Source organism: Varanus komodoensis, unplaced genomic scaffold, assembly GCF_004798865.1.
Source record: "Varanus komodoensis strain SLA01 unplaced genomic scaffold, ASM479886v1 scaffold11, whole genome shotgun sequence".
In the NCBI taxonomy this organism is placed as follows: Eukaryota; Metazoa; Chordata; class Lepidosauria; order Squamata; family Varanidae; genus Varanus; species Varanus komodoensis.
Window position 1 is genome coordinate 11257073 of NW_025335317.1, and position 12995 is coordinate 11270067.

The window sequence follows — 12995 nt, forward strand, 5'->3', positions numbered from 1 at the left end:
GCCAGAAGCCCCCAGCAAGGATCAGGCTTTGGAGCAGGAAGATTTATACTTGGTGCCCATGACACAAACGCTCCCCCCTCCCACCACCTGACTCTGGAGTTTTTGAGCAAGTTCCTGGAATTCAGGCTGGGCAGTTGGTTGCCATGGAGAGTGCCCAGCTGAGGAGGAGACTTCGACACTTAGACCGATTAGAGGAGAGGCAAAGCGAAAGGAGGAGAGAAAGAAGTTTATCCAGCCCCGTGAGGGATGGACGAGGAGATTGAGATCCACGTAGCAAATCTCAGAGAGGTCAGAAAGGAGGGGGCAACTGTGTTGCTTAGTACTATCAACGGTAGCTCCAGCACTATCTGTCATTCACATAAATCTTGTAGCTGCTTGGAATAAAGGACTTTAGCTTTTATTGCCTGCATCTGTGTGAGTAATTGGTACATGAGTTGCGGCTTCACGACATCAGCCGCCACTCATATCACCAGTATGGGAGCATCCACAACGACCTGCTTTATGACGGGGCCAGTCCACCCAGGAAGGCCTGGAGGAGGGACTTCTACCCCAAGGACCCCACTGGGCAATGTACCCCCCCTGCTGCTGAAACCACAATGGCACCATTAATTGTGGTGGTAGCACAAATGTCACATTTCTGCTTCAACTCACGGTGTGCAATGAACAAGCACCTTAATATAAAGGCACAATGCCTCTTCTATCCCGGAAAATCCAAAAGAGGAAAAAAGCATCTTTTTCCCACCTGTGATACTTTGGGAATACTTTGGGGAAGAGACACAAAGAAGGCCAGGGTAGGGGCTGATTTACAGGCTTGCCATAAAGATCACAACATGATTGTGTATCATGAAGTTGTTTGGAAACTTTCCAGCTGTAGATGCTATTTCTTTTAGCTGTCATAAAGTATCGTATTTCAAACCAAAGCCTAAGGAAAATGTATCCAAGCAATCACAGAGGACACTTCAAGTCTGCAATCTCATTTTGTGATGCAGAAGACCACGTTTTGCTGTGCCGCTGTCCCTGCAAGCGGCCACATTTCAAGTTGAGGCAACAAAGGGTGAGCTCAGGCAGAGTACAAAAGATCGCCTTGTCCAGCTTAACACCCACCCCGTTCACAGAGCCTCAGCCATAACTGCATCCTCAGAATGGTTTTGTCTCTGTGTTCCATGCTTTAACCCATAATACATCACAGTTCATACTATCATATAAAGCACTGCGGTGTATAAAAGCCACAGAAATGGACTTTTCACACCTTTTGCAAATTTGTTTATCCTATATTATTGTAGTTTCCCTTTCCCCCCTTTCTAAAACCTGCCCATATTTCTGGAATGACCTTACACACATTTTCATCTGTCTTTGCTTTTGTGGCTGGCTTACTGGGGAGAAGGGGCACTTTAGATATGGATTTTTCGAAACATAGCTGTGAAAACACCCCATATGGTGGGGAGATCTGTCATGCACAGCTGTCTGAATGGCACAAGATTTGTGCCCATTGTCAGGATTCAGATTTAATTTATGTCTCTGCAGGGAAAAGATAGCCCAGGTTTTCCTTGATGAGGCAAATACGTGCTGAAGACACCAGTTCCCAGTGTTAAAAAGCTGCACATTTGTCAGGCAGAAGATGATTAAAGACAAGTATCATTATGCTTTTTATCTACAAGAGCCTGCTGTTGCTAATATGTAGCAATCTGAAAGATGGACTGGAATCTGTTCGATTCCATAATGACTGAGGCCATCTTTGCAATCAATGGGCCAAATGCCGAGAGCAGTTAGAGCAATAGGAGTCCTATTGATTCACGCTGAGCTCTGCCTCCAGAAGCACACCGTAATTTGTTCCAATGTATCCTAGAATTAACTAATTAAAGAGCCAAGCAGACTTCTATTACCTTTGACTTCCTGCTATCCTGGTCTTCACATTCCATATCCAACTCAACTTACACTGTCCAGTTGGTTTCCAAATCTACAAGCAGGCAACACATTGCTCTGCTGAGTGACTGAATGAAAAGGAAGCGTCTCTTCATACATGATCTGAACAGAATCACAGTCCTAAGGGGTCCATCCTGGCTTCGTATAACACAACAAACAATGGTTAACTGTTGCCATCGATTGACTGCCATGTCACGAGGACTCGCTCATGATTACCAACAACTGATTCTCATCTTTGTTGGCAACCATGATCAGAACCAGTGGTCTCCCCAGTCAGCCAGCCACAAAAGCAAAGGCAGATGAAAATGTGTGTAAGGTCATTCCAGAAATATGGGCAGGTTTTAGAAAGGGGGGAAAGGGAAACTACAATAATATAGGATAAACAAATTTGCAAAAGGTGTCAAAAGTCCATTTCTGTGGCTTTTATACACTGCAGTGCTTTATATGATAGTATGAACTATGATGTATTATGGGTTAAAGTATGAAACACAAAGCACGGAACACAAAGGCAATTAGAAGGTTGTTTTGCCTTGTAAGTATTATATACAGATATGAAGTCATAGGGTGCAAACTACAGCTAGAATGTCAACTATCTGGTCTCATCCCATTGTCAGAGAAACTGGATAATGTGATCAGTTTGCCCACTTCCTTTTTAAATGTTAAGTAAATCATTTTGTGGCAATCTGTAACAAGATCCCTAGTACAGAGCATTTGTTTTATTTCAAAAATGTATTTTGATATACATGGTTGATTTGGTCCTACTGTCAAAACTATTCTGAAATCTGTCAAAAGATTTTGGCGCTCTACAGCATATGGAACAGCTCGGTGCCACCTAGGTCAAGACCACGGAAATGGCATTTGAAGCATGCCCTCCTGGGCACAAATGGACACTTGATGAGCATAACCTGGAATAGATTCACAACCTTTAATTAGCAGGGGATCCGGTTCACAGAAAAGGGCACATAGAGAAATACTTTAGTGGCTACTGTGTTAAAAGTACTGCAATGCTACCTGGCACCTGGGGAACAAGGGAGGAAATATCATTCCAGCTTTTTTCTCCAGCAAAGGAGAAACATGTTCTTAAAACCTTTGCTGTGTCTGCTACTTGGTATTCCTGCAGCTCACAAAAGGGCAGGTTAACATATTGCTTTTTATTTATGTGTTTTGTGAACAGTCTTTTTTCATTCCTTCAGGTTGTTCCAAATGGAGGATAATAGGATTAAAAATATTTTCATAGAGTAGGCAAAGTCTAATTGCACAGCTGGCTGGAACAGTGTGAAAATAAAGTACTGAGGTATAGTATATATCTTATTCCATATTTTAGACACAGAAACTAGATTAAACTCAAAGGTTTATCAGAAATAATTAATGTGGGTGTTATTCAATGGGATATGGGCTGATACAAGTTTATCTATTTAGTTCACATATATCTATTATCTACAGAATAATTGTGCTTTCATGAATTAAAGTTAAATTCCTTGGGTAAGACTTTTACTTAGACATTTATTTATTTATAATATTTTCAGACCTTTCTTTACTGTGGTCTCAGGACAGTTTAACAATAAGACAAAATAGAATAAAGCACAGCATCCTAGTCAAATTCTTAACCAATCATCAATGAAACCCATATTAAAACAGCCAAACGAGAGAGAAACATTTCCCTTTTTCTAGGCATTCAGCAGAAATATGTCACTTATAAAGTAACTGCATTTGCAGTGGCTGAACATAATTTCTGGGAGGAAACTTCTGAAAGAATGAATTACTATGATAACCAACATTATTGTTCATGGCAAAAGTTTGTTTCTGTCACAAGATTCCCTAGGACATAGCTTGATTTTAAAATGGTTTACTGTAAATGTGGCGCTGTTATGATAACCATATTAATTATGCAATAAAAAGATCATTGGCTAAGGTTGTTTTGATCTGAGCCAAGTTGAAGATGCATCTGTAGCTGGCCTTCTCCACATGAAAAAAAAAAATCAAAATTTTATAGGTTAAGATTTTGATACGTTCTGACAATGAGCATAACTCACGGCTAAGAATTCTGCCTAGGCAGCCTGGAAGGCATTGCCGACCTCTGGGTCCTCAACAGGTCCCCTCCGTCAGTGTCATCTTACCACCATTGTCATTAGCTGCTATTGCTCCTCATCATTAGTAGCACTTGCTTGCCTGACAGGTGGCGACTCAGTGGCCAGGGAGATAGCGGCATCTCCATCTCCCCCTTCTCCACCCCATCCTTACCTGGCCACAACAAGAGAGAGGTTAGAATGGTGAAGGGGAGAAACATGGGTCTCTTTGTCAGTGTGCTCCTGCTGGGATGTGCATCTTTGGCGGGTCCCCGGCTATGCCTACCCATTCTGCCAGCTCATATGCTATGCGTGACTTTCAGTTTGCCCTTAATCAAGAATGTTGGAGCTGGTTACAAAATACCCTTAATATGCAGTGATTTATTTTATTCTTTTTATTAAGGGAGTGGAGGAGCAGCAGAAGCAGGGTTTGAGATTTCTATGAGAACAATATAAAATTCCCTAGCAATGCTGACCCAGTGATTTTGGAAGCCTGGGCCAGGTACTCTCAAAGGGTCCACATTTTCTTCAGCAGATTGGATGTGAAAAACCAATGACTTACCACACTGTCTCTAACCTTTTCAAATCTCCCACATATTATGCCACTCTGCACTGGAATGTTTATCTTGATGGTCTGGCACAGTAAATACCCAGTTTTTTGGTCCTCTAAAGTTACCCATGCTCCTCAGCCTTGGTATTCATTCCATTTGGTTCTCAAAGCCTTTCAAATTAACTCTTCTGTTCTGTCTCTCATTCATCCACCAGCACAGCTTCACAAACAGGCCAAAGTTTGCTTTTCTGAACCCTTTCAAAGGTTATTTTTTATCCTCCAATTATTCCTCTTCTATGATAAATGCTTCTTGGATTTGCCATTTGGTACATTATCTTAAGCAAAAAAATGTAAAAAAGGCCACAGAAGAGATAAGTTCACCTTTGTACACTGGTTTGTTGATAGCTCTCTCATATTCAAAATAAGTGCCCTGGATAGTCATCCCCAAAGAGTTCATTATACTGTATCCTCTTTAAAAGATCAACATGTATTTTCAGAATAAACTGAATTATGATCTTACATTTGAAGGCAATTAACATTGTCATTTCCTGGTTCCTGAGTGTTAAGTAAATTGTTCTGTCTAATAACACTGCAGTTCTGAATTTAAACTAACCCAGATAATATCCCCTTCCCTGCATACATATTGCTAGTGCATGCTAATACAGATGATGACGCCTTTGAGATGTGCCCCCTTCCACTGAAATTTCTGAACAGTTATTGTAACTGAGTCCAACCAACAGGTTTCCCTTCCAGCCAGGGATCTCTTGAGCTAAACCATGCCTCACTGGGAGCTGGTTTGTAAATGATGGGATAGCATTGCTGTCACGCACTTGTGGGTACATCAGATACTATTCCAGTAATCTATGACAATAAAAGTGTGCGTCCATCGGCTGGCACTGCAGTCCCGCTACCATGCAATCTAAATGACTGAAACCTGGCATGGGGGATGCTAGGGGTGTGCTCCTCAGGGTTAATCTGCCTTTTAAATTTATCAATTAATTTTAATTGTTTAACTGTATCTGTACCTGTACCTGTACCTGTCTTGTTGAAGTCTGAAGTATAATCTCCTGCCACAGAGAGACCACCTTCCTCACCAGCACATAACTTTGCAGCTCATTCAGTCTGAAACTAGGGGAGCCTTGCAAGCCATGGGACCCAGTCATTCAGAATGAAGAGACCTGTCCCTCAGGAGGCTATAGGGATGCCTAAGGTTGCCTGTGGAGATGAATTAGCTCAGATGGGTTAGGCACAGTAGATCCAACTTCAGTAGTTGTGCAAGTTTACTTGATGGCTTCCCCATATGAGATTAAGGGGTATCACAACCCTTGGAAAGTTGAGCTCATTCAGTCTGATAAACCAGATTCAGGCTAGATATCAGGAAAAGTTTCCTAGCTATCAGACCAACACAACAGTGGAACCTGTTTCCTAGGGAGGTCATGGGCTCTCTCACAGTAGGGACATTCAAGGCAAAATTGGACAGTCATCTGAGTGGGAAAATGTAAACCAGTGTCCTGAAACAGCAGGGGATTGGACTCAGTGGCCTTCTCATCCCCTTCCAACTCTGCTATTCCATGATTCTATGGATAAAAAGCTTTCTCTTGATTAAATATACAGTGTGCACTTGCCCATATAATTGGACTTACGTGTTCAAAAATGCCATTGAGGACACAAGGTCTCGTACCATAGATTTCCTTTATCCTTTTCTATGGCTAAATGTATATCAATGATTAAATGTAATGCTGTTTGATGATAGAATATGTTCTCCAAAAAGTGTAAGGACAATCATAAAATGCATGTACTGAAATGCATGTATATGTAACAATTTCAGTGAGATTTTGCCTAACTACATTTTTGGTGTTACTAAATAAAAAGGCTAGCAAGAATGTCAAAATCCTCACATAAACTAATTAACCTAACTGCACAAAGTGCTGTTGGAGTTATGAAAGTCACTCGAGGAATAAAAATGAAATGTGCAATATTACACTGACTTGCAGAAATATTCACCCCATCCCTTTGCCTTTCCATATTTGGTTGCATCACAACCTGGAAGTGAAATGGATTTCACCTTGTTATGAGTTGATGGACAGAGCATGTGGAAGAAGGTTTTCTGGTCTAATAAGACCCAAATGGAACTTGGTCTTGCTGCAAAGCACTATGTGTGCCATAAAGTCTACATTGCTCAGTTCCCTGAGAGCACCATCTCCATGGTGAAACACGGTGATGTGTGGATGCTTCCCTTGGCAATGACTGGGGAACTGGCCAGGAATGAGGACAAGGTGGATGGAGCTAAACACAGGGCAATTCTAGAGAAAGATCTGTTTCCTTCTGCAAGGAGCCTGGGACTGGGCTGGAGGTTTGCTGCCCAGAAGGACAATGACCTGAACCACATAGCCAAGGGAACCATGGAGTGCTTTGAAAACAAGAACCTGAATGTCACAGAATGGCCTATTCAAAGGCCAGACCTCAATCAAATTGAAAGTTGCTGCAGCAAATACTTCATGACCCAGAAGCACAAAGCGGATAGAGATTTCCCCAGGAAGACTTGCAGCTGTAATTGCTGCCATAGGTGCTCCTTCTACCGAGCCTTGACGCGGCAGGGTGAAGTGTGTTGGCTTCATGCTAATGGAACCACCAACAAGCGCTAGTTTGTTTTTGTTTACTTCACTGTTGTGTGGCAATAAAAATATTATTGCCACAATAATATTATGGCAATAAAAATATTAAATATAAAACTAAATACACTAGGGATCCAGTGTGGTGTAGTGGTTAAGAGCATGGATTTTAACTTGTTTTATCTATGTTGTAAGCCGCCCCGAGGCTTCGGCGAATGGGGCGGCATAAAAATGTTTTAATAAATAAATAAATAAATAAGAGCATGGGACTGGGACTCAGACGACCTGGGTTCTAGTCCCCACTCAGCCATGGAGCCAACTGGGTGACTTTGGGCCAGTCACAGACTCTCAGCCCAGCCTACCTCACAGGGTTGTTGTTGTGGGGATAAGATGGAGGAGGAGATGTAAGCTGCCTTGAGCCCTGTAGGAAAAAGGCAGGATATAAATCGAAAAGATAAATAAATAAATAAATAAAGATAAAAGATAAATAAAAAAATATTGTGTACTTTCATGAAGCTGAGTATCTTGTGTATAGCAAGTGGTAACACGGGCAGTTAAATCCATTTCAGTTCCAGGTTGTAACACACCAAAATGTGGAAAAGTCAAAGGGGAGTGAATACTTCTACAAGGTACTGTATTTGCATCTTGACGTTCAGGAAAAATTTGTTCAGTTGTAGTTTAAAGGATTCCTCCGTCTTAAAAAAAATGACCCCATAACAAATTCAGCAAAAAACTTGGTGAGAAAGGAATTGACAACCTATAGATAGGTTTCTCCCATGCTATACAGTTACAAATACATCTGGAGGGGGCAGGGGAAGCTTACTATAAAGTTATAACATATATAAGTAAGGATTAAATTCATATTTTTAATTTGATCAGTATCACAGACCTGAAAAAGCATTTAAATTATCTAGGACAGGGGTCTTCAACTTTTACTGTATGTTCCCTCACAAAATTGCTGCCTGGGACAACTTGTCTATCCATACCATCACTCCCATTTTGGGCATAGTTGGTCCTTTCCCAGAAGGCAAACTAGAAAGACTGACAGAAAAGTAACTTGACCAAGATCCAAATCCAGTGCAGGGATAAGGTCTGAGTGCTGCCTAGGAAGGCCTTGGCTGTTTTAGGCAACCTATAAATACATGAATAAATAAATACATAAATAAAACACAAAACCACTTACTTTGGATTCCGACAAAGATTATGCTGAGGGTATGACTTTGGAGTATGCCAGCCTCCCAGAAAAGGAAAGTATAATTAAAACACTCTTTAAAAATAAAATCTGTAAAATGGGAGCCTCCGGAAGCCTGCCAGGCATCAAGAGAGGTGACTGCAGTAGAGACTGCCGTTCTAGAAGCACCCACTGCACTCCTGAAATGAAGCAACTGTGAAACTGATTCAGTGCCTGGGTAGGAGAGAATTGGCAGACTCATGAAATGAATCAGTTCTGAGCTTTCTGAAAGGGAATCATAGGCTATAAAAATAAGAATGGATTATAAGAAATGTTTTTGGAGGTAAAACTGAGCTGTACTAACTTTCAGCAAGCTTTCCAGGACTAGTACCCCAGGGAGAGATTCTGCCCCTCCTGGTGAGAGGTTAGGAAGAATGAGCTTTCTTGAGTGATCCAGTAAACGTGAATGCGAGAACGAGGTTTGTGCATAAAACCGTTGAAACACAGATCCCTTCATTTGCTTCCCGTTGCGCACTAAGCTAAAACATCTAACAGGAAAGACAGGAAAATCCCCTGGCTGTGTCACGTGTCCCAGAATCCATACATAATGTTCTAGGCTCATAATTAAAGAACCGTGGGCTTCTTATTTGTATGCAGGCATTCTGATAAAAGATCTTCTCTGTACTATTTAAAATGACCCGTGTTGCAATTGTTCCCTTCAGTCCCTGCCCAAGCAGATGAATGAAGCACATGCTTTCTCCTAATGATAAACCAGCTGTCAAGATGCTAGCCCTTGGGTCTTCCAGTGTGCAGCAGAAGACTCTGATGAAGATGAGACCCAGGCAGCCTCCTTGGGAGTGGGATCAGCAGTATTTTAGGCAGGGTCCTCCCACTGTCCTCTGTTTGACTCCATGGTACAACCTCCATCTCCCCAGCAGGAGACACAGGCTGCAAAATCACATAGGGGTCCTCTAACAATTCATTCAGCTGGTTTAGAAGAGGTAGAATGGACCACACTGCAAGTCTGGTCAGCCTTGTCAAGCTTCAGCTGGACTTAGCTCCCTGCTGACACAATATATTCCTATAGCTGTGGCAGGAGAAAGTTCCAGACAGCAGGACTGCAGGCTTAAGGTCCTGCTTCCTACATGCTGAACCTGTGAGTCTCAAAGGAACTGGAAACAAGCCTTTCCAAACCTGATGTCCACTTCAGCTGTGTTGGATTGAAACTCCCACAGTTTCCAGCACCGGTTTCTCTTTCTTTCCCTTTGAGTTGCAGTCCAATACTCTAAAAGGCACCAGCTTGAGGAAGGTTGTGGTAAACTATAATTTAGGGTTCAGCGCACAAGCTGGAATGATTCTGTAAAACTTAGTAGGCCGACACGCTCTGCTTTCATCCAGCACACATTTTGGAAGGGCAATAACTTAGACAATTGACAAGAGTTTATTTTAAGCCATGTTTCCTGGCTTCTATATAATAATACACCAGGAATCTGCTAAAGTGAAACTAAATTCTGCTTTATTCCTCCACATCGCAAAGAAAAACAAAAAGGGAGAGAAGATTCTCAAATCCAGTGCTTCACAAATATGCATTCGTGCCAATGGAAGTAACCCTACATTTGGGCTACTGTTACATGGAAAGTTGTTGCTGGCCGCCAATGACCAAGCTATACATAAATGTGAAGGAAGAACCCTGTCCTCATATGGCACAATCAAATTGCATTCCCTTTCACTATATATGCCCCTTGTTCTTTCTAAAGCCACCACCCATGTCCATTTTTCTATATCACATAAAAGTTTGCTTTTCCTTTCAGGGTTTGGAAAGTTTGATCACATAAAATGTATGTTAAAGACATAATTCTATGGAGATCAACAAAAGCCTCTTATGAGGCTCACACTCCTCCAGCACAAGGTGGAAGGTGCATTGTGGTGAGTTTTGCCTCCTGGCTCCTGCTCTGCGTTTTTGCAAGATGTCCATTTTCAGCAACCCAGTGGCAGAATTTCAGGAAGGGAGACAAGAAGCCCGGAGTGGCTTCAGGATACATCATCTCCCAATCATCCCAGTGCCCTCCCTGCCTAATGCTAGTAAGGCAGCTTGGGAAATTAAGGCTTCAATTCTTTTAAGAAAACATCATTGACCATTTAGTAATAACGCTTCATGTTTGTGACATTTCAAGAATACTGAGTCAAAGAAAAATCAAGAGAGAATTTCACGATCAACAGGATTATGTGGTCCCTTGAATAAATATATGACAGATAATGTCTGTTGCTGGTAATTGCATATGACTACAGAGATAAATCCTGTGTGCAGAAAACAGCCGACGGTGCTCACCTTTCAATTGACATAATCAGTGCCATCGGAAAGTGTCCTTTTGGCAAACATTCACAATGCCTCATATGCACATCTTATGCAGAAGTAAGCCTTATGCCAAGGCTCATCCCAACATGCATTTTTGCCTGAATCATGACTGGGTTCCATTCCATTATTTCAGTGAGGTGCAGTCATGCCCAACCTTTACAAAACTGTGTCCACTGAAATGATACACGTCACACAACTCCCATTTAAATTAGTGAGAAATGTCTGCAAGGCTAACTTGTATTCAAACGCATGCAGCACAGGCTGTCCTTACACTTACTAAGAATACTTTCACTTCAGATTAAAAGCCCTCCTCCAATTATATATACCCTTTTTTCTATACCTCAGAACAAAGGAGTAATGCTGACAAAATTATGCATGTCATACTCTGTGTACTACGTAGACAACACAGTTTTCTCATTCCAAATGTTGTGTTCATTTGCAAGTTCAATCTTCTCTCCATAGTAGAACAAGCTTGCAAATGCAGTACATATTTTAAAACTTAAAAGTAAACATTTAAAACCAAGCAAGGCTATTTCAATGCTCACTTGAAAGGGCACCTCATCACAACATACACAAGTTCAAATCAATTCATTAAGTTCTGCATTCTGAAGTAGAAATAGAGCATCATTGCAAGAGGGTGTCAAAAATACTATTTGGGGCAGCAGCAGGGTTCCTGCCACTATGATTACAAGTAGATTTCTCTGGGCTGGGCCATAAGTGTATTGACTCTGTTCTCATGTAAGGGGCAAATCCTGGGTTAATTAATCCACAGTTTTCCGCAGAGAATGTCAGATGTATGTCACTGCCCTCCATGGTTGAATATTCAGTCTCTGATCAACTCTGAGTTCCCTAGTGAGGCTCTCTAAGTGAGTTCCCTAGTTCAGAGAAGAAACAAAATACATTAGAGATTGGTGTCTACTATCTATCTATATAAATATACCCAGACAAAGCCATCATAGTAAAAACCCACGATACCTGAAGTACTTAAACCACTTCATGAAGCATGCCGGCATGACCACTTCCTAGCCTCACCAACGCACATCCCAGAATTCCAAGTACTTTCTCTTCCAGCATGTTTGCTTTTAAAGCTTCCTATGACTGCCTTGGTACAGATAAATGCATCCCAGCCTTTCTTGTTCCTTTCTCTGCCTTCCAGAATAAGTGTTAGAATTTGATCTTTACATGGCTTTGGCCTTTGATTGGATTGTCTTCATTTTCTGTGCCCAGCAGATCTTTCCTATCTTGTATAGCATAGGGTCCTATTCGCATAAAACCACAGTGGCATGGCTTGGTCAAAAGCAAGTGCTGCAACAGTATGGGAAGTGAGAATCATCTGGATCTTTCGCCCAATCCACCTCGTCCCCAGGTTCTGTCAACAGCACCCATGCATATACCTTTTATAGGCTGCCTGACAGATTCAGGGGCAAATAACTTGTGATACATCATTCACACAACTAGTATTGTGTGAATGGCTTTTAAAGCATGGTTCATACCAGGTGCCGGGAAGGGAAGTGAAATATTTGAGTTATAGTTGGGTTCTGGCATGAGAGGGAAGCTGTGAGTTTTAACCTTTACCCACAGATTTATTCCTGATCTGGATCAGGCCACCAGCATTTCCAGGCTTGGGCCTTTGTCAATGCCCTGTGCAGGCTCAGTCATGCTGGGGGCCCCACCTTGCATGGATTGCATGGTTCTTCTAGGGGTCAGATAATACGGGTCTGAGTAGGTCAGGTTTAAGGGAAGACAAACAAGAAAGCTCCCTGTGGGCTTAAAGAAAGACAGAGTTGTCCATATATTGCTTCAGCAAGAAGCAGATTAAGATTCATTCTTTAAAGGAGTTTGCCTTCCATTGGGCTGGTGGCTCCCACCTCACATGGATAGATACTTTGAGTCTCAAAAGGGCCTAGCCTGCAGGAGTAGCTGTGACAAGCTGGTTTCCTCCTAGCCAGAGTCTGAAGACAGCCAGGAAACTGCCTATTACTTTAAGGAAGCCAACCTTTGGCTTTCCTGGGGAAATGTGTCCTAGAGAAGTGGATATCACATGACACTTTCCCATGACACAATTTTCTCCATGAGTCATTAACAGAGCCTCCTTTTCAAAGCTCAAAGAGACAAGGTTCTTCAAATATACGGGTTCAGGTTCTGGTCCATCATTTTTCATATGGAGAATAAGTTCATGTCAGCTGAAACGTGCCGTCCAATGCATATAGGAAGCATGGGTTCCCCAGTCTGAACCTGAGCAGGGTGAGGAGGTAGTTGCCATCAGGATCCCAATTTCATCAGGTTCTTCAACTACTAATTATTCTCAATACTGTTA

At 41.9% G+C, this 12995-nt stretch overlaps 1 protein-coding gene across 2 annotated transcripts in view; it reads right to left on the reverse strand.

The window, feature by feature from the left end:
• GRID1 (glutamate ionotropic receptor delta type subunit 1) overlaps positions 1 to 12995 on the reverse strand; it is a 759138-nt gene that overhangs the window by 388686 nt on the left and 357457 nt on the right. The gene's annotated exons all lie outside the window — the stretch shown is intronic.